The sequence below is a fragment of the Sus scrofa genome, chromosome 16, assembly GCF_054392235.1.
Source record: "Sus scrofa isolate SSC_HxYL_T2T_F1_AM1 chromosome 16, Sscrofa_HxYL_maternal_Yorkshire_Landrace_v2.0, whole genome shotgun sequence".
Lineage (NCBI taxonomy): Eukaryota > Metazoa > Chordata > Mammalia > Artiodactyla > Suidae > Sus > Sus scrofa.
The window spans coordinates 49,739,045-49,764,837 of NC_139398.1; the positions used below are offsets into that span (position 1 = coordinate 49,739,045).

Sequence of the window (25,793 nt, forward strand, 5' to 3'; positions counted from 1 at the left end):
GGGCGGAGCAGAAACTGCTTGGGAGGTCTAGAAACCATTTGACGGGGCAGAGACTGCCTGGGAGACTAGAAAACAAAGCTGTCGCAGAGGAAGGGAACAATACTCTAGGAGCGGGGAAGTGGAAAGCCACATCAGAGGGAACCTGGGAGAAGAGCCTGGTCTGCGCCCGTGCTGCGGAGGGGAGAGAAGAAGGGGTGGGTCCCCATAGAATACCCCCCACTCCACAGCAAGCTTACAGGCCCGCTAGCTAGCAGAAAGCTGTACTTCCCAGTGCATCCCCTCCCCCCACCCCCGCCACGCCCTACGCTCTCACCGAACCTGGGGCTGCCTGCCATCCAGGAGGGCTGGCCTCAACAATTGCCTGAAGCCTACCACCGCAGGGGCTGTCCCTGCACAGGCCTGCTTGCCCTTTGGAGGGGCTACACTTCCACAGAGCAGCACCAAACACCACCAGCCCCCGAGAAAAGGCTTGCAGCCCAGAAAAGCTAGAACAAGCCTAGCCAGGCCATGAATAGATCTGCCTAATTCTTGGGCGGTTTTTCTGGGTCGGGCTGCCCCGAGGAGGAGACTCTTGAATTTCCAGCGGCCCTGCTACCCGCCCAAGCCCCCAGGGGATGCCCCACTCCCGCGGAATAGCTGCTCAGCACCACCAGCCCCCTGGAAGAGCCCCTGAAGCCCAGAAAAGCTGCAACAAGCTTGGCCAGACTGTGAAAAGATCCGCCTACATTCTCAGGCCGTCCTTCTGAGTTGGGCTGCCCTAGGGAAGAGCCTCTCAGGTTCTCAGTGACCCAGATAGCTGCTCCAGCCCCCAGGGGGTGATGCACCCCTGAAGAGCAGCTGCCCAACACCGCCAACCCCCTGCAAGAACCCCACAGCCTAAAAACACCAGAGCAAGCTCTGCATGACCAAGTGAAATCTGCTACCATCGTGGTGCGGACCTCCCAGTCCTGTCTGCCCTCAGGAAGCCCTCCTTTGCTTCAAAGAAACACTGTTAGCCCCATCAACACTCCAGAAAAGCCACAGTGCCTCAAAAAAGATTGACCAACAACGCCAGCCCTCAGGAAATATTCCACGGCAGTGACGAGGCAAACACTGCCCGATAACAGAGAGTACAACTCCCTCAGGAGAAAGAAAACAACAAGCAAGATGAAGAAGCTGAGAAACCACCCCCAGTCAAACCAACAGGAGAACTCACCCAAAACAGTCAACAATGAAACAGATCTCTGCAGTCAGACAGACCTGGAGTTCAAAAGAGAAATAGTGAAAATACTGAAGGAATTAAGAGAAGATATGAACAGTAATGCAGATACCCTCAGAAAGGAACTAGAAAATATAAGGAGGAGCCAAGAAAAACTACAACATTCATTTGCAGAGATACAAACTGAACTAGGGGCAGTAAAAACCAGAAAGAATAATGCAGAAGAACGAATCAGTGATATGGAAGATAGAATAATGGAAATCACTCAATCCGGTCAACAGCCAGAAAACCGAATCAAAAAACTGGAAAGCAATATAAGAGACCTATGGGATAATATAAAGCAGGCCAATCTACACATAACAGGAATTCCAGAAGGAGTAGAAAAAGATAAGGGAATGGAAAACATATTTGAAGAAATTATCGATGGAAACTTCCCAAGTCTAAAGGATACTGGGTTCAAGATACAAGAAGCACAGAGGGCCCCAAACAAACTGAACCCAAACAGACCCACACCAAGACACATCATAATAAAAATGGCAAAAGTTAGTGATAAAGAGAGGATCCTAAAGGCAGCAAGAGAAAAACAGAATGTTACCTACAAGGGAACCCCCATAAGAATATCAGCTGATTTCTCTACAGAAACACTACAGGCCAGGAGGGAATGGCAAGAGATATTTAAAGTGCTAAAAGGAAAAAATATGCAACCTAGAATACTCTATCCAGCAAGAATATCATTTAAAATAGAAGGGGAAATAAAAATTTTTCCCAACAAACAAAAACTTAAAGAATACAGCAACACAAAACCCAGGTTAAAGGAAATACTGAAAGGGCTTCTCTAAACCAAAAAGAAAGGAAGGAAAGGGAAGAAAAAAGAAAAGAAAAAAAAAAGAAGAGGAGGAGGAAGAACTAGGACTGAGGAAACGGCAATCAGAGAGCAGTCACTCGAATAAGCCAGCAAAACGATTTAATCATGAATATGCTTCAAACAAAATGAAATTAAAAAGAAAAAAATAAAAAAGAGTCATCAAAACCATAAAATGTGGGCAAGGGATGTTAGGAAGTAAATAACCCTTTTTGTTTGTTTGTTTGTTTGTTTCTCTTCTTAATTTTAATATAGTAATGAAGTGTTTGAACTTACAAGGCCATCAGGCTAAAACACACAATTGTGGGAAGGGGTTAGCATACTTAAAAAATAGGGCAACCACAAGCCAAAACCAAATATTGCATTTGCAAAAAATGAAAAAAAAAAAAAAACACTCAAGCAGATAATAACAGGAGACCATCCAACCAAAAAAAAAAAAAAAAAATAAAAGAAATGAAGAATGGAGAACCATAGAATCAACTGGAACACAAGGTTCAAATGGCAATAAATAATCATCTATCAATTATCACCTTAAATGTCAATGGGCTGAATGCCCCAATCAAAAGACACAGAGTGGCTGAGTGGATAAAAAGGCAAAAACCTTCAATATGCTGCCTACAAGAAACTCACCTTAGGACAAAGGATACATACAGATTTAAAGTGAAAGGGTGGGAAAAAATATTTCACGCCAATAGACATGACAGAAAAGCAGGAGTCGCAACACTCATATCAGACAAAATAAATTTAGGAGCATAGAAATTATCTCAAGTATCTTCTCTGACCACAATGCCATGAAATTAGAAATCAACCATGGGAAAAGGAAAGAGAAAAAACCTACTACATGGAGACTAAACAACATGCTACTAAAAAACCAATGGGTCAATGAGGAAATCAAGAAGGAAATTAAAAACTACCTTGAAACAAATGATAATGAAGACACAACCTCTCAAAATCTATGGGATGCTGCGAAAGCAGTGCTCAGAGGGAAATTTATAGCAATACAGGCCTTTCTCAAAAAAGAAGAAAGATCCCAAATTGACAACTTAACCTTCCACCTAAATGAATTAGAAAAAGAACAAAAAAGTCCTAAAGTCAGCAGAAGGAAGGAAATTATAAAGATCAAAGAAGAAATCAATAAAATAGAGACTCAAAAACAATAGAGAAAATTAATAAAACCAAGAGCTGGTTCTTTGAAAAGGTGAACAAAATTGACAAACCCCTGGCCAGACTCACTAAAAAGAGGAGAGAAAGAACCCAAATAACCAAAATTATAAATGAAAAAGGAGAAATCACAACGGATACAGCAGAAATACAAAAAACCATAAGAGAATACTATGAACAACTGTATGGCAACAAGTTTGACAATCTGGAAGAAATGGACAATTTTCTAGAATCTTACAGCCTGCCAAAACTGAATCAAGCAGAAACAGACCAACTGAACAGACCGATCACTAGAAATGAAATTGAAGAGGTCATAAAATCACTCCCTACAAATAAAAGTCCAGGACCAGATGGCTTCACAGGTGAATTTTATCAAACATATAAAGAGGAATTGGTGCCCATCCTCCTTAAACTCTTTCAAAAGGTTGAAGAAGAAGGAATACTCCCAAAGACATTCTATGAGGCCACCATCACCCTCATTCCAAAACCAGACAGAGACACCACCAAAAAAGAAAACTATCGGCCAATATCATTGATGAATATAGATGCAAAAATTCTCAACAAAATCTTAGCCAACCGAATCCAACAACATACCAAAAAAATTATACACCATGACCAGGTTGGGTTCATCCCAGGTTCACAAGGATGGTTCAACATACGCAAATCAATCAGCATCATACAACACATTAACAAAAAAAAAGTCAAAAATCATGTGATCATCTCAATAGACGCAGAAAAAGCATTTGACAAAGTCCAACATCCATTCATGATCAAGACCCTCGCCAAAGTGGGTATAGAGGGAACATTCCTGAATATAATCAAAGCCATTTATGATAAACCCACAGCAAATATAATCCTCAATGGGGAAAAACTGAAAGCCTTCTCACTCAAATCTGGAATAAGACAGGGATGCCCACTCTCACCACTGCTCTTCAACATAGTTTTGGAAGTCCTAGCCACAGCAATTAGACAAACAAAAGAAATAAAAGACATCCATATAGGAAGAGAAGAGATAAAACTGTCACTGTATGCAGATGACATGATACTATACATAGAAAACCCTAAGGACTCAACCCCAAAACTCCTTGAACTGATTAATAAATTCAGCAAAGTAGCAGGATATAAGATTAACATTCAGAAGTCAGTTGCTTTTCTGTATACCAGCAATGAAACATTAGAAAAGGAATACAAAAATACGATACCTTTTAAAATTGTACCTCACAAAATCAAATACCTCGGAATACACCTGACCAAGGAGGTAAAAGGACCTATATGCCGGAACTATAAAACTTTAATCAAAGAAATCAAAGAAGATGTAAAGAAATGGAAAGATAGTCCATGTTCCTGGATTGGGAAAATCAATATTGTAAAAATGGCCATACTACCCAAAGCAATCTACAGATTCAATGCAATCCCTATAAAATTACCCATGATATTTTTCACAGAACTAGAACAAACAATCCAAACATTTATATGGAACCACAAAAGACCCAGAATCGCCAAAGCAATCCTGAGGAACAAAAACCAAGCAGGAGGCATCACTCTCCCAGACTTCAAGAAATACTACAAAGCCACAGTCATCAAAACAGTGTGGTACTGGTATCAAAACAGACAGACAGACCAATGGAACAGAATAGAGAATCCGGAAATTAACCCTGACACCTATGGTCAGTTAATCTTTGACAAGGGAGGCAAGAACATAAAATGGGAAAAGGAAAGTCTATTCAGCAAGCATTGCTGGGAAACCTGGACAGCTGCATGCAAAGCAATGAGACTAGAACACACCCTCACACCATGCACAAAAATAAACTCCAAATGGCTGAAAGACTTAAATATACGACAGGACACCATCAAACTCCTAGAAGAAAACATAGGCAAAACACTCTCTGACATCAACATTATGAATATTTTCTCAGGTCAGTCTCCCAAAGCAATAGAAATTAGAGCAAAAATAAACCCATGGGACCTCATCAAACTGAAAAGCTTTTGCACAGCAAAGGAAACCCAAAAGAAAACAAAAAGACAACTTACAGAATGGGAGAAAACAGTTTCAAATGATGCAACCGACAAGGGCTTAATCTCTAGAATATATAAACAACTTATACAACCCAACAGCAAAAAAAACCAATCAATCAATGGAAAAATCGGCAAAAGACCTGAATAGACATTTCTCCAAAGAAGATATACAGATGGCCAACAAACACATGAAAAAATGCTCAACATCGCTGATTATACGAGAAATGCAAATCAAAACTACCATGAGATACCACCTCACACCAGTCAGAATGGCCATCATTAATAAATCCACAAATAACAAGTGCTGGAGGGGCTGTGGAGAAAAGGGAACCCTCCTGCACTGCTAGTGGGAATGTAAACTGGTACAGCCACTATGGAGAACAGTTTGGAGATACCTTAGAAATCTATACATAGAACTTCCATATGACCCCGCAATCCCACTCTTGGGCATCTATCCAGACAAAACTCTACTTAAAAGAGACACGTGCACCCGCATGTTCATTGCAGCACTATTCACAATAGCCAGGACATGGAAACAACCCAAATGTCCACCGACAGATGATTGGATTCGGAAGAGGTGGTATATATACACAATGGAATACTACTCAGCCATAAAAAAGAATGACATAATGCCATTTGCAGCAACATGGATGGAGCTAGGGTAGAGAATCTCATCCTGAGTGAAATGAGCCAGAAAGACAAAGACAAATACCATATGATATCACTTATAACTGGAATCTAATATCCAGCACAAATGAACATCTCCTCAGAAAAGAAAATCATGGACTTGGAGAAGAGACTTGTGGCTGCCTGATGGGAGGGGGAGGGAGTGGGAGGGATCGGGAGCCTGGGCTTATCAGACACAACTTAGAATAGATTTACAAGGAGATCCTGCTGAGTAGCATTGAGAACTATGTCTAGATACTCATGTTGCAACAGAACAAAGGGTGGGGGAAAAATGTAATTGTAATGTATACATGTAAGGATAACCTGACCCCCTTGCTGTACAGTGGGAAAATAAAAATTATTAAAAAAAAAAAAAAAAGAAAGAAAACCATTGCTCACTGTTGGTTGGGAATGTGAACTGGTCCAACCACTACGGAGGATAATATGGAAGTTCCTCAAAAAGTTAAAAATAGAAATACTACAAGATCTAGCAATTCTAATTCTGTGTATACACCTTGTTAAATAATAGAAAAAAAATATATATTGTCTCTGCTTCTGGTTCCTGGCACAAGGCTTCTTGCCTTTTTAAAAATTTTTTTATTGACATATAGTTGATTATATTAGTGTCCGGTATACAGCATAGTGATTCAGTCCTTTTTACAGATTATACTCCAGTAAAAGTTATTACAAAATAAGGGCTATAACTCCCTATGTAATACAACACATCCTTCTTGCTTATCTATTTTTTACATAGGAGTTTGTTTCTCTTCAATTCATACCCCTAATTTGACCTTCCCATGTTCCCTCTCCCCATTGGTAATGAGTAGTTTGTTCTCTATATCTTTGAGTATGTTTCTTTTTTGTTATATTAACCAGTTTTATTTTTTAGATTCCACATGTAAATGACATCATATAGTATTTGTCTTTCTCTTATTTCACTTAGCATAATACCCTCTAAGTCCATGACTGTTGTTTCAAATGGCAATTTCATTCTCTTTTATGGCTAAGTAGTAGTCCACTGTGTGTGTGTATAAACCCTTCCTACTAGCTTTGTGTGTGAATGTTTTCCTACCTTTATATTTGTCTTTATAAGTGAGCTTTTCTTTTTTTTCTTTTAGGGTCACACCCGCAGCATATGGAGGTTCCCAGGCTCAGGATCTAATTGGAGCTGTAGCTGCCAGCCTACACCAGAGCCACAGCAATTCAGGATCTGAGCCACGTCTGCGACCTACATCACAGCTCACAACAACGCCAGATCCTTAACCCACTGAGCAAAGCCAGGGATCGAACCTGCATCCTCATGGATGCTAATCGGGTTCGTTAACTGCTGAGCCACAACAGGAACTCCAAGCATTTCTATTTTTTTTTCCAGGTTTCTCATTGTTTCCCTTTTTTTTTTTTTCACTTTGAGAAGTTCCTTTAACATTTCTTGTACAGTTGGTTTGAGGGTGCTGAACTCTTTTAGCTTCTGCTTCTCTATGAAGCTTTTGATCTCTCCATCAAATCTGAATGAGAGATATAAGCACTCAATGTTCATTGCAGTACTAATTACAGTAGCCAAGACATGGAAGCAACAGAAGATTAGATAAAGAAGATGTGGTACATATATACAATGGAATATTACTTGGCGATAAAAAGAACAAAATAATTCCCTTTGCAGCAACATGGATGGACCTAGAGATCATCGTACTAAGTGAATTAAGTCAGAGAGAGAAAGAAAAACATGATATCACTAATATGTGGAATCTTTCAGGTACTTTGAATATTCAAGAGAGGGTTATTGAATGAGGGAAGTCTAAGGAGGCTTTTATTTTCCCCATCAAGAGGCTTATATATCATTCTATGTTAAACAGAATTAACAGAGTTTGAAAATACAACCAAAAAATGGTATCCTCTCCACCCAAGCCTTATTCTCCTATTTCTACTCCTGTTTCTATCTCCTCTACTCCCTCTCTATGTACCTTATTTTCTACACAACTATCTCAAGCTAGTTTCTTTTGTCTTTTCCTATTATTTTCACTCATCTGTAGGGCACAGAGCTTCCAACAACTACTTATGGTGAAATCAGCAGCTATCTTGTTAAGGTCCACACTGAAACAGACATTTAAAGCTATTTACTTATAATTTTCCAACTAACCAAGAAAAGCACCCCTCATCTTAACAGTGATGAATACATTTATTATGTAATAGCAGACAAAAGTCATTCGTTAAGTGGGTGACAAGCCCAACTGAAGTAAGGTTTTAAATGGCTATGCTTCCAGCAAATCACAAAACCATTTGTAAGAGAAGGGAAGGTGATCATATTTCTGAAAAGTTGGCAGCTGTTCCTATATACTTTTATTTTCATTGGGATGCACCAGGTCTGATGCATTCCCTGTCATTGACATCACTTCAGATCAAGTCTAAATTAGCATATCCCTCAGCATCTTTTGCCTTTCCCTCTATTCCTAGGACAGAAAAGGCAAAAGGCAGGAGTTAACTAATGGAGAGCAGTCAAAATTGAAAGGACATTTAAAAATAAAACTTTGGAGGGAGGAGTGGTATTAGTAATGGAAATCCTGAAAATTAACACATAACTATAGGCTTAGCAAAGGAAAAGACATTCATAAAAGACCATTTGTTGCTATTTGAGCTTCAGTGCAGTGAGATTTTGCAATGGAAGTGGGAGAAGAGGGGAGGGAGAATTTCTTACAGAGATTTGACAATATGAGTAAGAAATAAAGGACTGTTTTTTTTTTTTAAGGTCTTGGAAAATAGATTAGATTCTCAGGTTCCATGAATTCCAATTCTAGAGCTGTAAATAGGGTTTTGGTCAAAATACTTGAGATTTTTATCAAAAACTAAATGGAACCTTAAGATGGCATCCAGAAAATTCTCTCTTCTTCCTTTTCTGTAATTTAAAATACAGTTACTATTAATTCTACACAATCACTGATGCTTTCCTTATCTGCCTCCTAAGGTTACTATAACTCTCAATAAAAGACATTTCAGTATTTCTCTTACTACTTGCCTACCTTTGAATTAGGAAAGATCTAGATTTTCCTTGAATAGTCAGTAGAAAAGACAAAAAAATATTCAAAAGGCATTATGATGCCGCAAAATATTAATATTTTTGGAATATTTTTTATCATTTCCATTTGATCCCTAGGCCACTCTCTTTGAATACAATGGTTTAATCTGAAAGAGTCCTTCAAGTTTAAATGTAAATAATTTCATATTATGACTATACCCTATACAAAAATAAAAAGACAACCCACAGAATGGGAGAAAAATCTTTGCCAATAGACAAGGGCCTAATCTCCAAAATATACAAACAACTAATGCAAATCAACAACAAAAAAAAACGAACAACCTAATTGAAAAATGGGCAGAAGACCTAAACAGACATTTTCCCACAGAAGACATACAGATCACCAACAGGCCTATGAAAAATGCTCAACATCACTAATTATTAGAGAAATCCAAATTGAAACTATAATGAGGTTCCACCTCATACCAGTCAGAATGGCCATCATTAACACGTCGACAAATAACAAATGTTGGAGAGGATGTAGAGAAAAAGGTACCCTCCTCCACTGTTGGTGGGAATGTAAATTGATACAACCATTATCGAAAACATTATGCAGGCATCTCAGAAAACTAAATATAGACCTACTGTATGATCCAGCAATTCCACTGCTGGGCATATATCCAGATACAAGTTTCCTTGAAAAAGATACACGCACCCTTATGTTCATAGCAGCACTATTCACAATCGCCAAGACATGGAAACAACCTAAATGTCCATCGACAGATGAATGGATTAAGATGATGTGGTACATATATAAAATGGAATTATTACTCAGCCATAAAAAAGACAAACTAATGCCATTTGCAGCAACATGGATGGATCTAGAGATTCTCAGACTAAGTAAACCAGAAAGAAAAAGACAAATATTATACATCACTTATTTGTGGAATCTAAAATATGGAACAGATCATCCTACCTTAAAAAAAAAAGTAGAAACAGATCATGGTCAAGGAGAGCAAATTTGGGGCTCCCAAGGGGGGAAGGGGAGGGAGTGGATGGGGTTTTGGGTTGTTTTGGGTGCAAACTGTTATATTTGGAATGGATGGACAATGGGACCCTACTGTACAGCCCAGGGAAATATGTGCGATTGGGTCACTTTGCTGTACAACAGAACTTGATGAAACACTGTAAATCAACCATAGTTTAATAATATACAGATATATATACACATACATATATACATATGACTACCCTAAAGTAACTCCATGATATAATCATTAAAACCAAATACAGTTTTGTGGTATTTTCAATCTTCTGGAGGAGTGTGTATTATTTTAATAATTTACTCATTCAACAACTGTTGAGAACTTATATAGGTCAGCCTTTATGTGAAATTATAAGTTGAATTTCTTCTCATCCTGAGGTTCTTTGCCATGGGAACAGCAAGTTGGCCAGGGGTCAGCTGTATCGCTGTTATGACAAGAATGACCCAAACGGAACCAATTCCGGAAGAAAGAGCCCAGAGAGGGCTTTTCAACTTCATTCTCTGGCTCCACCTTGATAAATTTAATCAGATTTCCTGGTGCTGAGGTCCAGGATTAAGTATTTTTTAAAAGATTCTTAAGTGTTTTTCCTGTAGCCTAGTTTTGTAAAGCACAAAATACCCAACAGGAGATACTACAGTTTTTCATAGCTTCCCCAAAAAATAAATTAGAGCTTTCTTTGCCATCAAAAGTTATTCAGCTATTCAAGAGCTTTTACAGTTGCCCTTCCATCTGTTCCCTATTCTTTATCCAACCAGGTATTATTAAGTCTAGGAGAAGCAGCTGCCTTATTAACACTCGGGTCAACATCTGATATGCAAACTGAGCCCTCAGCAAGTGCTACTGAAGCCATGGCAACATCCTGACAAACAATCCGCCAAACAAGCCTACCAACAACGAAGGGCCCCAGAACAATTAATCTCCCACTTCATCTCCTTTTTCAAGTCGTTTCTAAATTTTAGCAGTGGCCACTAAAAATGAGTTTGCTCATTTCTCTTGTAACAGTGCATGAACATTACAATACCTTTGGTGGTACTGGCAGAGGGAGCTCTTTATTCCCAGGTAAACCCAAGCACTGCCCAATGGACTCTCTATCCTTCTACAAGAAACTCATTCCCTGCACAGGCTCAGTGTGGTAGTCAGCCCCCAGAAGATCCCATCTCCTAGTGGTATCATGTTGTTACATGGCCGTAAAAAAATTACAACAAGCTTAGCAGCCTAAAACAATATCATCTCTCTCTTCTATAGGCAGAAATCCTACTGGTCTCACCAGCATAAAACTGGGTTGGAAGGGACACACTCCTTACCAGAGGCTCTGGAGATGAATCCGCTTCCATGTTCTTTCAGATTGCTGGCCGAATTCAGTTCCCTGTGGTTGTAGGACTGAGGTCATTGGTTCCTTGCTGATGGTCACCCAGGACCAGTCTTTGCTCCTAGAGCCTCTCTGTACCTTCCATGTTTTGGATAAACTCCTAGAAGCCTCCCTCCAGTCATTACACATGGCCTTTATATCTCAGTGCCTATACCTCAAACATCTTTCACCCTTGAAATCCCTCTGACTTGCCTGTCTGCCACACCCCTTCACGTTCCTCTTCCGCTTTTAAGGGCTCATGTGGTTATACTGGCTCCACCTGAATAACCCAAACTACTCTCCACCTGAAGGTCCATAACCTTAATCACATCTACAAACTCTCCTTTGCCAGGTAACATAACATTTCCCCAGGTTACAGGGATTAAGGATTGAATGTCTTTAGGAAGAGCCATTGTCGTGCCTACCACACACTTTCATATAATTCCCTCCTTTTAGGTGGGCAATGGGCTTAGCAAATAGACTGCAACAAAGACTACGAGACATCACTTCCACGATTAAGTTATAAAAAGACTACAGCTTCATCTTGGGTCTCTTTCACTCTTGATCACTCACTCTGGGGAAGCCAGTTGCCATGTTGCAAGGCAGATCTATAGTGGAGATGTCCACAAGACTCAGTTTAGAGGCAGATCTTCTTAGGTCTAGAAACAGCCAAATGAATAAGTTTGGAAGCGCACCTGCCCTGAGTGGAGCTTTGAGATCTGCAGGTCCATCTGTCTTCTTGATTTCATCCTTGAGAGAACCTGAGCCTGAAATACCCAGCTAAGCCACCCACTCCCAGGTTTCCTGACCTACAAAAACTGCAATAATGCCTGTTTTAAGTTGCTAAATTCTGGAATAATTTATTACACAGCAATAGAGAACTAACACTCCCAGTGACTCTCTTCTTGAACTTTTCTGAAACTGGGGATACTTTACTCCTTGCCATTTGTAGAAAGAGGTCTGCAACTAGAAGTCCCTAAGATCTTTTTTCATGGAAAAGGGGAAAAATCTTTGTTAACAATACAGAAACTGGATATATCTAGATGTGGACCAAAAAGGATCTGTATTTCAATCACATTATAGCCCTGGTTTAACCCTTATAGTTTGCTCGGAGCAATATATTTCCAAAGTACTTCCCATTGTGGCTCAGCAGGTTACAGATGCAAAAGAGTCTCCATGAGGATGGGGGTTTGATCCCTGGCCTCGCTCAGTGAGTCAGAAATCCGGTGATGCCATGAGGTGCACTGTAGGTCACAGACACGGCTTAGACCCTGGGTTACTGGGGCTGTGGAGCAGGCCAGCAGCTGTAGCCCCAATTCTACCCCTAGACTGGGAACTTCCATATGCTGCAGATGTGGCCCTAAAGAGAGAGAGAGAGAAACCTACATTTTTATGAACTTGGGACACATAAACCCTGGATTCAAGGAGACTGGTTCATATAAACAGTATATAAGTAGGTGGAGAAAGTTCTGAGGATGCAATATCATTGGGAACAATGAGGAAAAGAAGTGTGCCTTCTCTCTGGTAGTTGTAGCAGTGTACCTGAAACAGTGTTTCTCAAAGTGTGGGCCACAGACCACCTAAATTAGAATCATCCACAATGTTTCTTAGAGTGTGGTCCAGGGACCACTTATATTAGAATCACCCATGATGGTTGATTAACTTGCAGATCCTTGGGAATTCTGCATTAAAACCTCCACAGCGAACATCTGCCTTACTGACAAGCTTCTCAGGCAGTATTTGTTCCCACAAAGATTTGAGAAACACCGATATGGTGGTGAAGAACACAGACTTTGAAAAACCCATATTTAAATCTCAACTCTTTTGTGTTAGTCTGAAGACAGAGAATTTTAGGTGTTCTATTCTTTCAGAATCCCCAGCACCTAAACAGTGGCAGGCACATAGCTGATGCTCAAAAATATTTATTGAATGGAAGATGAACAAATGACTGAATGACTGACGATGGGCAACTGTTTCAATTTCACCAGTTTTCTTAACAATAAAAAAAAAAACTGAGGATAGTATCATTCTCTTACAGGGCTATAGTAAGAATGAAATAAGCTAATGTGTGTGCAATGGACAGCACAGTGCCTGATGCACACATAAATTGTACACTACATGGAAGGTGGTGATGATGCTTGTGTCACTGTGGTCATCCCATAGATATGTGTGACAGTAGCAATGACAGAGAAAATCCTTTGCTCTCAGAAAAACTCAAGAGCTAGAAAACATGCTCTCTAGGTGCTTGTGGAAGAGATGTTGGGTGACCATACTAGATGTAAGAACACCTTTTCAGTGTTTATCAGAAAAACAACTTTCTTTAGAATCTCCAAATCATCTTTTCTGGTGAGGCCATGAAGGAATCAAAGGCCTGACATACGAAAATACAATTTATATGCATGTTCTTATATGTCCTCTGCTGCATCCTTTCTCCTTGCTTTGTCCCTCAAATAAGGAATTTTTATATTTCTGGCCAGAAATTGCTGGATGTTCACCAACGTCATGCATAAAAGATTTGCCAACGGCTCTAAGAACAATTTTGAAAACATTTTAAAAATAATTCATACTGAACATGCTCTGTGAATACAAGCTAACGGTGGTATATGGAAACATACTTTGTGCAATTTAGTAACTTCACAAAAGTTAAAATATAAAGAGCATGAACATTTAATTTTGTTTCGAATCTGATTAATATGGGATTTATTCATCACCTTGATTGTATTTTTAATTTCAAGGGTGTGCTGGTTTTAAAATATATTCACAGATTGTCTGATATTCCTCCCTTCAAGGAGCAAAGCCTAATCTTCCTTTCCAGAGTGTGGGCTGCACTTAGTGATTTGCTCCTTACAAACAGAATAAAGATGTAATGTTAGCCTTCAGAGGTAGGTCATAAAACCCTTCAGTTTCCTCTTGCTTGCTCTCTCTTGGATCACTTACTCCTGGGAAGTCAGCTGTGGTTGTGAGGACAGGTAAGTAATTTAAGGCATCCTGTCAACAGCAAGCAAAAACAAAAACAAAAACAAAACTGAGACCTCCTGCCAAGAGCCATGGAAATACCATCTGAGAAGAAAAGCCTCTCGCCTCAGTTCAACCTTCAATTGTCTGCAGCCCTTCAACATCCTGGCTGGAGCCTCATGAGAGGTCCTGAGCCCCAGCCACCCAGCTAAGCCACTCCCAAATTCCTGATCCACAGAAACTGTGGGATAACAAATGCTTGTTGTTTTAAGCCACTAATTTGGGGAATCATTTGTTATACAATAGGTAACGAATACCACACATTGTGTACATGTGTGCATGTAAGTATCAAATTACATACTTTACGTATGTGCAGTTTATTACTTGTCAATAGTAACTCACTAAAGTTGAAAATGCAAAAGATACATAATAGAATTAAAATACTGTGATTTATTGTTGAACAGTTTGGCTCTTTTTAAAATGACTCATGGGAAGATTAAAGCTAGGTATAGAACTTTCTTCTTTAGCAAAACAGACCCCCCCCAAAAAAAAAATTCAAGAAATAAACAGCCAACTAGAATTTCTGAATTATAATCTAAGTTAGAAATAAACAGCCAACTATAATTTCTGAATTAATACCTTTGTTGGCTGTCAATATCTTTTCCTTATGTAGCCCAAGAACCTATGACAGGTTAAATGAAACTGCGAATGTGCCAATTTCTTTCTAACAGTAGTGGGAATGCTTTGGTTAAGTACAATCCATTCTTAATTATAGGATCTATGAGAGGCAAAAAATAGCTCTAGAGTGTCACAGAAATTTCCGTTAGATTATGAAGAAGGAGAATGGTATAAGAAGGAAACAGTGTATTTATAATGTGATATATGTGTGTATAATTTGAAGATAGAGAGAGAGGGATGGATAGTTTACAGTATAGATAGTTCAGTATTTTGGTTTTCTTTTTCTACCTATTACTGTGCTGTGAATATTTTCTGAAGCTATCTTCCATACCAATATTTTTAATGGATATACTGTTCAATTTACTATAAATATAATAATTCATATAAGTAATACTCTATTGTTCACACTTTGATCACTTCTAACTTTTTGGTTATCAATAATGCTATGATGAGCATTTCTTTATCTAAAGCTTGGCTTGTTTCTCTTTTGGGCAAATTTCTGAAAGTAAACATGTTCATGAACATCTTTAAAGCCATTACTACAAATTCCTAATTACTGTCCACAACATGAAGCTAATTTACATAATCGCTGGCATAAAAATTCTTGTCTCACCACATGCTTGCAAGCATTATGGATTTTTTTCAATTATGCAATTTACTTTTCATGAGTTTCTGAGGGATTTAAAAAGATCTGTACTATTCTTACTACCACCCCATTCTATTCTTGTCTCCGTCACTGAAAACATTTTCATTTGATGGTGACCCCTTTTTCAAGCACAGTGAGGCCCTTTAGCCAAGCAAGATTTGGCGCCAGATGGAAATTAGCAACCTAATTGCAAAAAAAAAAAAAAATTAAATTCATAAACTCATATATATTTTCTTAAGAGCTAAATTCTTAAATGGCTGAGAATAGAATAATATACAAGAAAACCAAAGTCCAGGGACCATATTCTCATTTGAGCCTGAGTACCTGCCCCTTCCTAGGAAGACAAGGGCAGCTCTCTCATAAACTAGACCCACTGAGGGGAAAAAGTGAGTTCCCAAGACTAGTTCCATGAGATGTCAAGAGACTGAAAGTCCCTTTTTACCAGGAAAACTGCATTTGAAATTTATAGGAAAATCATATATAAGACAAGAAACAAAAGAAAGTGTATCCGACAAACTTGAGTTTGGGACATGCACAATATTTTTCTAACAAGATTATATTCATCAGACCAAACATGCATTTGTTCCTTACCTTGTGCGATTAGGGATTATTTCATTCAATTCTCACCAAAGACCTCTGAAATGTGGCCATCACTATCCTCATCAAAAGTTGTAGAAGAGAACACAGGTTGAAAGATGTTAAATAAAGAGGGAAGGAGACAGAAACAGGCAGGGATGGATCTTAAAGTCGGGTCTTTCTGACACCAAATCCTATGCTCCAACTTGCACATAGCTCTTAGAGGCCCAATGCAGAGTGTTCTTAGGCTATTTGCTTTTTTGAAGATATTGGGTGGGAGGCAGCCTGGCCTAAGAGCATAAGCTTTGGATATGGACATCCTTGTATTTGAATCTTGCCTCTGTATGCTAGTTTCTGACTTTTGTGATCATCCATTTTCTTATAATAGAATCCTCGATTGTTGTTAGACTTGATGCAATGCCTGTCACAGTGCTCAGTGTAATGCTTACTATGTGTCATGTATAATTATTTATCTGCTACAGAGTAGACAAGGCTAGAAAGGAAATGTGTACTCAATTGCCTCCACCAGAGGGCAGAGTAAGAATTACTGTGTCTTTTTCTAGGTCAGTCTGACAAGGGAAACTCTAATGTGATATGCATGCATAATTTAAATACCGCTTACTAATCCTCAAATCCTGGAGGAGGTTAAAATAGACTTAAAAAGAAACTAAAATATAAAAATGAAATACATGAAGAATAATAAACTGAATATTATTTTAAATTCCATAAATTCAATTTATGTTTCATATGTATTCAATTATATAAATAATATTGAAGCAGGAAATGTCGGTAGTGAAGGCAAATATAAAGAAATTAATGGGGATTTTTTTAAGTTGGAAAAGTAATCAGCAGTATCTTTATTCCAGAATATGATGTATGGATAAAGAGAAGAAAAGCAAATACGGAAAATTACTCAAATGATACAGCTTTGTCTGTTAAACAGTGCAAGTGGAAAATATCTCAACAAAAAATGTTAAAACTTTAAAAATTACAGAGGTAAGAATATGTTGAGGGATGGAGGAAGGCAAGATTAGGTGACAGACTGAAAACGATTCCTTAAATACAGCCCATTCCCGAGTTCTCCAAGACTGCCTCAGAAATATGCTTCCCAAAGAAAGTAAGATAAATCACTTCTGACTTTTTTTTCCTTTTTAGGGCTGCACTCAGGGCACATGGAAGTTCCCAAGCTAGGGGTCCAATCGGAGCTACAGCTACCAGGCTACACTAAAGCCATAGCATGTCGGGATCCAAGCTGCATCTGTGACCTACACCACAGCTCATGGCAACATAGGATCCTCAACCCACTGAGTGAGCCCAGGGATCTAACCTGCACCATGGATATTAGTCAGATTTTTTACCGCTCACCACAACAGGAACTCCCTACTTCTAATCTCTTGTCAATGTCTCACTCAGTGGCAACTCCCTGACATTAGTGCAAACATTTTCTCCAGAAAGTCACTCTGCACTATGGGTCAGCTGTATCCACAGCCAGCTTACCGCTGCAGGTCTCTTTTAGGAATATCAAATCCATCATGGGGTAAAAAGAATCAGAAGCCTATCATTAAAGGTTTGAGCAGCCTATTTTAAGGATGCTTGACATATAAATTGGTCCTCTGCAAAGTGTGTTTTGTTCTTTAACTATTTGATCTTTTAAATAAAAATTAAGTCCTGAGTAATTTTCCTACTATATTAGCCAAAAATGGCTTTCCCTAATTGATACTATAGACAAATTCTCACACCCACTAAACCCAAGACTGTGAAGAGTCTAATAGACTCCCTTGAAGACAGACCTTCCATTAGGCATCCCCCCTCCCTGCTCCCACTTCCTCTCCTAGGTGTGCAGATGTTCTGATATCCTCTGCAGACTCTGCAGGGGAAGCTCTTCCAAGTGCCTGTTATGGAGCAGAATTCCATGCCAGGGACTTTACTACCAAGGGTTCAGTTCCCCTAGGGATCTTCTTAGCAGATCTCAAATGTCCACCTTGAGTTCATCTGATGCATCAGGGGCAGGGGTATTACAGATCCAACTTCAGACCCACTGGTAAAATTTCCCAAACTGGATAAGTCGATATTTTTAACTCTTTTATTGGATAAATATCATCAGCACCAGATTTCAAAACTTCTCAGAAAGGTGAGAGCTTCCAAATTGGGTATAACAACAATAATACAAAAATCCTCTGCAGGGTTTATGCTGCACAAAATGACAACCTACATTTTGCCTCTTAGCCATCATCACAGCTGGTCTCATGATACAACTCTAACAATAGAAGCCTACCTGTGTTGCTTATTTATAGGCATTCTCTTGTATCGCCAGGTGGTAGTTTCTATTAGAGGCCTTATTCTAGACTCTGGACAAGGAACAAAAAACAAATATTGATGTCACTTATATGTGGACTCTATAACATGATACAAATGAACTTATTTACAAAACAGAAGCACACTCACAGACATAGAAAACAAATTTATAGTTACAAAGTGGGGGGAGGGATGAATTGGGAGTTTGGGATTAACATATACACACTACAATATATAAGACAGATAAACACAAGAACTGACTGTATAGCAAAGGGAATTACATACAATTTCTTGTAATAATCTATAATGGAAAATAATATGTATAACTGAATTACTTTGCTGTACACCTGAAACTAACACAACATTGTAAATCAACTATACTTCAATTTAAAAAGTTTTTTTAAAAAAAGTTGTCTGCTTTGAAAAAAAAAAAAAAACAGATTTGGGCAGTGAGTCAAGTTTAATTCCAAACTCTAACTCCCAGTCTTTCCACCACAAAACAGTGTCTTGCAAATTTATGAAGGGGACAGAACCAGGTGTTACCTTTCAGAGTTAGGAAACTTAAATCTAGAAGGTCTAAGACAACATCAGGATCCAGCTCATTTCTGAGCATTTTATGCTTAATTACCTTGACAACAATATTCTATAGAGGTAGATTTAATATATCTTCCATTGTTTTTAAAGATGTCCTTGAAGTGCCTACATTTGGAATTACACTAGAAACAGGTTTGGACTGATCCATCCATATTCTTCACACATTTTTATTAAAACAACTTTTCAGTTAAATGAGATATAGACAAATCGAGGGATTTCTCTATAGCCAAAAGACGAAATTTCAAATTTTCATTTCAAAAGAAGATAAAAATCCCATGACCATAATAAACTAACCGTAGCAGATTTTATTTTCTCAGAAAGCCAAAACAGTTTCCAGTCCCATTTGCTTTCCCAGGACCTTGCCATTCACTCAAGCAGTGGGTCTGTGTCCCCTCCCCTTGATCCTGGGCGGGCTTTTGACTGCTCTGCTCCATAGAATATGTCGGAAGTGATTTCCCAGGCTGGGTCATCAAAAAAGGATACAGTTTCTGCCTGGCTCTGTCTTTTAGGACACTTGTATGGACACAGTGAGGAAGCCCCAGTCAGCCCATGTGGGAAAGACTGATGCTCCCAGCCAACAGCCAGCTTTCACTCCCAGATCTGTAAATGAACAAGCCTTCCAGCCTTCAAGTGTGATAGTGAGCTTTCCAGCTAAGGCCGCAGACTTGCTGTACTCTGTCCAAATTCCTGACCCATAAAAATCCAAGATCATAAAAACTCGTTGTTTGATACCACTAAGTTTTGATATAATTTGCTACCCAATCATGGTAAGTGGAACTCTGACGATAGCCAGTTCCATTTTTAGGCTCAGCTAACATTCAGTGAATATTCTAGAGGGAAAAAAAAAAAGTCATCCAAACTAAGGCAAAGTAATTTAACGGTACTTATAAACTACTTCACCCAAAGTTTCCCAGGCAGAATTAAATGAATAGATGCCCCATGAAACTGGATTTCTGCTATACCTTTTTCTTTTTTACTCTCAGGTTAAGTCTGTTCTTGAGGCCATATTTTCTCCTGGGGGACTATACAGGGGTCCTCCTCCCTCCACATAAGAAGCATAGATTTGAGATCACCCTCCCAGACCTATTCTCATTTTACTAACCAACAGAGCCGTAGGCAAAGCGAAGGAAGGAAGATCTAAATTCAGAGTGTCATGTTTATGATGGGAAGACATGGAAGGTCATGTGAATTGTTCATATTTCTGAAAAATCATGTGAAGGGGGCTGACGCTCACTTTGCTTCATGGTAAAGCACAGGTTCAACCAGGTCTGGTGGCTTATGATAAGGAGCAAAAGGAATTTGATCAGTTACCTAATTTCTCTTGATTGGCAAATTTGCATTTCTCAGACTGAAACCCTTCTAACACAGCAAGATCCCATAATAATTTGATAACCTGAACACCCTATTTTATACTTTTTGAGTTCGGTGAGAAACATTCTTGGTACCGCTGTGTGTACTGAGCACAAAGCATTATGGTACATGTGGAGGATATAAAAGAACTAGCTGTATATTACAAGTGTGGTGTGGTGTGACCTTTCTAATTGAGTTTTACTAAACAGCATCTTTGGGGTTTTCTAGACATAGCCATGTCATCACCTTGCTGTATGGCCTTAGAAAGGTCATATTAGCTCTTTAGTTCTTACCTATTCAGCAAAAATTGGCAGTCTGGAGTTCCCACTGTGGTTCAGCAGTAATGAACCTGACTAGTATCCATGAAGAGGATTGAATCCTTGGGCTCATTCAGTGGGTTAAGGATCCAGCCTTGCCATGAGCTGTGGTGTAGGTTGCAGATGCGGCTCGGAACCAGCATTTCTGTGGCTGTGGTGTAGGCCAGCAGCTTCAGCTCTGATTTGACCCCTAGCCTGGGAACTTCCATGTGCTGTGGGTACGGCCCTAAAAAGCAAAAGTAAAGCAGGGGGAGGGGGAGTCTGCATAATATGGCTAAGTCTGTCATACTATGATTCTAGGACCTAGATTTGGCCTTTACCAAAGTCATACAAAGACTGGGCTGACTCCAGGGAGGGTCATATCAGAAAACTCTCCTTTGTGTTTATGTCAGGAAAGAACTCTTTCACTCCATGTAGGATGTGTTTGCCTAGAGCTAACAAAATCTAAATCAATGTGGCTTTAAATATTGATTATGTAAAATCTCAGAAGTAGGATGGGTCCAGGGAAGGTTGATATAGTGGCTTTAACAATGTCATCAAGACCCAGGGTCCTCTGAGCTTTGATGTCTACTCCCTCCACAGGCAGGGAGCCAGATACCTTTAATGGAACAAAGCATCATATTCAGACAAAATGTCATAAGGAAAAAGTGAGAATATCTCCTTCTGGGACTTTCAGGTGAGAAAGACCTTTCCCAGTACACCCCTGACCCCCAACCGGCAGCAGCAGCAGCATTCTCATGTCTCATCCACCAGAACTGGGTCATGTACTTCACCTTGAAACCACCACCAGCCAGGAGAATGAGAGTCCCCTACTTGGCTTAGGCTAAGCATTTGAGTGAAACGGATATTGAGAGTCAACTGAATGTCCACTCTGTTCCCCCCTCAACTCTGCTTTAATTTCTCTTAAAATAAGGACTGGCTGCCCTACCTTTCCTCTCCCAACAAATAGCAGTGGGTAGGAGATACCAACTTAGGGTTGTATGCAATGGCTCTCAACCCTGGGTGCCTCATAGAATCACCTGGGAAGTGCTTTTGAACATGTGGAGCTTAGACTTCAACCCAGATCAGTAATAATGGGATCTATGGGGTGGGAGCAGATGATCCGGGTTTGTCTAGGGCTGTAGCAGTTTAGGGGTGGAACCAGGTCTCCTAACTCCTGGTATAACATTTCTTCCACTCCTGGCTTCCCTTCTCCTTTATGCCATGCAACTCTATATAGCATATCAGTGATCTGACTGATAAATGACATTCTATAAATCTTCCTTTCTTATGAAAACAACAACAAGGCTTCAGCTTTATTTATTTATTTATTTTTTGCTTTTTAGGGCCACAACACAGCATATGGAGGTTCCCAGGCTAGGGGTCTAATTGGAGCTACAGCTGCAGGCCTACACCACAGCCACAACAATGCCAGATCCAAGCCTTGTCTGCGACCCACACCACAGCTTATGGCAACGCCTGATCCTTAACCAACTGAGTAAGGCCAGGGATCCAACCCACAACTTCATGGTTCCTAGTCAGATTCATTTCCACTGCGTCATGACGAGAATTCCAACAAGGGTTCAGCTTTATATCAACACTTTCCTCCCCCAACTCTTTTTAGATATCTTCAGAAATACCTGAAGAAATAGGCTCTTACCTGATTCTGACTTGCATTTCATAACCTCCTTATGGAGTTTTGCAATAAATGTTTTTTACAACATATTTAGCAGAAAGTTTGTTTTATAATAATCTGATATGTTATACATAGATTCACCAACTGGCAGTCAAACATTTTAAAGGAATTTATTCCTTACTGTGTTTTAAAATGGGTCTCCGTAACACTCAACTTTGAAGTACTGTAGGGCAAAGAAAGCCACAGAGTCCCTTCCCCACTATCTCCTCATGGTGACAAAAGAAAAAAAAAAAAGCACCTAAGATAGCAATTTCACTCTGACATCAAAAGTGTGCAAAGTCAAAAGTCAACAATGTTTTGCCTGCAACACACTACATTTTAAGTTATTTCAACTTCTATTTGTTATCTCACCTTGAAATAGTCATAGTTTGCATAAACTAAAAATGTTGACCAGAAATGGAGTGCTATTCCCTTTAAATGAAAGTGAAAAGTGCCAGGCCAAATTGGAAGTAATAATATACACGAGATGGAAATAAGTTGGGGCAAAGGGATGCTCTTTCATCCTTCTAGAAACCACACCAAGCAAAGAACTCCTTCCATGAGCGGAAAAAGTTGTAAAAGGAAAGAACAAGCTACCTCTCAGCCAGGCTTGCCCAAAACCGAGGTGGGAGGAAATAGCATACTTAAGTAAAAAGTCTACTAAATATTTAATGAACCAAGTTTATAAAACCATTTCTATCTTTACAGTTTTGATTGCTTCCTGCCTTTTGGTCTTCCCTCTTCCTTGCCTCCCTAAAGAGAGAGCTCTGGCGGGCGCACTCAGCTTTAACGCTCATACTCCAGAGTAGCTGGTCCCCACTTCTACAGCTGCCTGCTTGACCTTTCTTCAGTCCCTCACACACAACTTTCTTCCTAGCCAACTCCTCAATTCAGCTCTTCCTCCTGATTTTTAAAATTTCTTTCTGCGTAACAATATCCTCTGGTCTCCCAGGCTTGAAGCCACTAATTCTCCTATACCCATTTCTTTCTTATCCCTAATTCCTGGGTTTCCTTGCTTCTTCCGGTGGCTATGAGCCCAGGGCTGGAACAGACAGTTCATGTCTGCTAGAGGAAACCTGGCTGCATCCCCATCCAGTGCCCCCAGATCCCAGGCTTATGACCTTCAGATGTTTTTTAACCTTTATGTGGCTCAGTTTCCTCCTCTGCAAATGAAAGTTGGTAATACCACTTACCTCAATGGGTTGTTAAGAGGATGAAATCAGATAATACACAGAGCATTGGAAGAGTCAGCAAGAAGTATGTGCTGTCTTATCATTACAACCTGGATATCCGTACCATTCTCCTAGCTGAGTTGACTCCTTAAATTTTTCCCCAATGCAACTTCCACATGTCCCAAAGATTAGTCCTGCTCACCCCACTCTGCTGCTCCAAAGCTGTTGGTGATGCTCAGTTGATAAAGCTCTTTGATTCACCTTCCATCAGCAGCATCCACAATAGGTCCAAAGTCTGCATTTCCAGCCATGTGTCCCTCAAGGAGCATGTGCCAACCCTGAGCTCAGTTCCACCTACCCAAGTCCAGTCCTTAGACCACGGCCACCTTCTCCCTGCTTTTCTCACACTCCTTCCTCCACATGGTATTTTTCTCCTCAACCCCTCAAATTTTTTACTTGACTCTGAATTATTTCAAAGAAATAAAAAAGAATAAAACAGAATAATAAACTTAACCTCTGCCCAAAGCTATCAATTGTATATATTGCGTCACACACTTGCTTCACATCTCTTTAAAGAGATCAAACATGACAGATGTATCAGAAGCCCCTGTGTACCCTCTCCTGACCCTATGGCCCTCACAACTCACAGCCTCCCCAGAGGTAACTAGTGTCTCATGTTTGTGATTTCCTTGCACTTTTAAAATGCTTTATTGGCTGCCGGAGTTCCCGTCGTGGCGCAGTGGTTAATGAATCTGACTAGGAACCATGAGGTTGCGGGTTCGGTCCCTGCTCTTGCTCAGTGGGTTGACGATCCCGCGTTGCTGTGAGCTGTGGTGTAGGTTGCAGACATGGCTCGAATCCCGCATTGCTGTGGCTCTGGCGTAGGCCGGTGGCTACAGCTCTGATTCGACCCCTACCTAGCCTTGGAACCTCCATATGCCGCGGGAGCGGCCCAAGAAATAGCTAAAAAAACAAAAAAATAAAATAAAAAAATAAAATAAAATGCTTTATTGATCAAGAACAAGAGAAGTCTGAGATATTGCCATAACAAAGAAGAGCCTAAGGAGACATGACTAAATGTAATGTGATATCCTAGCTGGATCCTGAAGCATAAAAAGGACCTTAAGGAATAACAAAGAAATCTCAAAAAAAAAAAAAAACCTTTGGACTTTAGTTAACAATAATGCATCAATGGCTATTCATTATTTTGTGACAAATGTGCCATATTACTTAAGATGTTAATAATAATGGAAGCTGGGTATAGGTAAATGGGAACTATCTGTACTCTTCTCATAATTTTTGTATATTTAAATTTATTCTACCATAAAAAGATTATCTTAGAAAATATTATTATTACCACCCATGTATAACCATTGACAGCATGGAGCACTGTTCTAAATGTTCCCTAAGTTTTCCAATTGGTATAAATGATTTCATACTATGCATGTCATTATATAACTAGGGTTTTCAAGTGGTTAGTTCCCAAGGCCTCACCCAATTCTGTTCTCTGTTCTCCTCTCTGACTATGTCCAAAAATGTGACCACCATGGATTGCAACCTAAGGCTTTCTTGCTCTCTGCTGCTGGTTGGATTTATCCATTGGAAAGCAACAAGAGGAGATGGGAGAGTGGCAGAAGAGAAAACATGAAATTATGGTCAGAATAAGAACTTCCAAAGGTGCCCATGTACTATTATTCCACAGAACATGTGAATATGTTACTTTATACAGCAAAGGGGGCAGATGTGACTAGTTAAGGATCTTGAGATGGCAAGGTTATCTTGGATCCTCTGGGTGGGTGCAATGTAACTACAGGGGTCCTCATAGAGGAAGGTAAAGGAGTCAGAGCAAGAGAGAGAGAGATTGGAAGATGCTACACTTCAGGCTTTGAAGATAGAAGAAAGGACCACAAGTCAAGGAATGCAGGCAGCTTCTAGAAGCTGCAAAAAGGCAAGAGTGTTCTCTAGAACTTCTAGAAAGAATGCAGTCCTGCTAATGCCTTGATTTTCAGTCTTTAAAACCCAGTTAGGATGTCCAAACTTCATAATCATTATCTCAATACATTTTAAGTTTTAAGCCATTAAGTTTCTGGTAATTTGTTATAGCAGCTCTAAGAATCTCACACATATAAGTATCTTTCCCCTCTGCTATCTCTCTGGCTGGCTGCATGCCTGGATCCATTTTTTGACAATAACAGCTTCCAGCAGGCTCTCTTCTATGGCTTCATCTCTAACCAGGGTCCACTAACCTC

General features: G+C 39.6%; 1 long non-coding RNA gene across 1 annotated transcript in view; it reads right to left on the reverse strand.

The window, feature by feature from the left end:
• Positions 1–25,793, reverse strand: part of LOC146395564 (uncharacterized) — a 184,578-nt gene that overhangs the window by 89,876 nt on the left and 68,909 nt on the right. The window lies entirely within an intron of this gene.